Here is a 1,429-nt window from a genome sequence, read left to right as displayed (position 1 = left end):
TCTGGAAAGTATCCAGCCACTGTTAATATAATGAGAACAGTTACATGGATGGATATTTTCTGGACAGCCCTCCTAAAACTACCTAAATTTACACAGCCAGTACAATGTATCCAATTATCAGACCATTGTAATAATTATGTAACTCATTTATTCTAGCAGACTTATATCAATTGGTCATTGCAACTGAAGCAAAATGATATTAACTAAATATTTAATGTCTTCAAATATAATTTAAACAGGTTTTTGAAATCTACTTAGAGACATGTAATAAGTATGTGTAAAACTCTTCCTTGAGTTAATATCATATGCCTAGTAGTTACTAAGAACTTACAGTACTCAAAGTGTTGATCAAAGGATAACAGATTAATGGCACAGGACAGAGAGTCCAGAAATACCTCCACCATACTTCAAAATTAACTTAACGGAAATAATAGACCTAAATGTAAATGCTAGATCTACAAGTGCTCTAGAAAAAAAAATAGAAAAACTTTTCATTATCTTAAGGAAAGCAAAGATGTCTTAAGAAGAACCGAAAAGCACTAATTGTGAAGGAATATATATGAACATATTGTGTCATCAAATTTTAAAACATGCACTCTCCAAAATTATGCTAAGATAATGAAAAGGTAAACCACAGACTAGGAAGACTATTCACATTAAATAATTCTGACAAAGGACTGGTATTAGGAATATATACATATTCCCCACAATTCACTGATCAAAATATAAATAGCCCAATTTAAAAAAAAAGTCTAAGTTGTGAGCAGACACTTCATTAAAGAAGGAATATGAATAGTAAATAACCACATGGTAAGAATTTCAACATCTATAATTGTCAAGAAAATGCAAATTTGGGATATAATAAAATTCCACATGACAGAGTCCCTGCTGGACGACACTCTAGCCAAACTTCTCTCAGCCCTTTCTTGACGTCAACTTAGACCTAGAAAGACTTGATCAAAAAAATAACATATTTTCGAACAGCTCATGGCCACATCCCTAGGATGATACAAACCCCCCACCTTGAAGTGCCTACCTGAAAAAACTCAAGGCTGCCAAAACAATATATTGTTTGTTGCAGCCAACACCTGAAGAAAGAGCTTCTGGCTACCAGCCCCTAAGGGAGTTTAGGACCCTAACTTCTATAAAAAGCCGTTAGCAAATCCAGATAGGTTTCACATGGACCAACCACCCTTTGCAGTTTTTGTAATTTTTCACTTTTCTAACTCTACTGAGCCCTCCTCATCCACCTCCCTATTCTTTTATTCTACCTTTAAAACAACTAGTCACCTCTGTGCAAATCAAATTTGAATTCAGTTTACACTTGACTCTCTTGCCTATTGCAACAGTATATTACTAATTAAAACATGTCCTTACTACTTTAACTGGTGGCTGGCTTTGTTTATCTTTGACACACTTTACACCTGCT

This window comes from Propithecus coquereli, unplaced genomic scaffold (assembly GCF_000956105.1).
Source record: "Propithecus coquereli isolate 6110/MARCELLA unplaced genomic scaffold, Pcoq_1.0 Scaffold749, whole genome shotgun sequence".
NCBI lineage: Eukaryota > Metazoa > Chordata > Mammalia > Primates > Indriidae > Propithecus > Propithecus coquereli.
This window is presented reverse-complemented; position numbering follows the sequence as displayed.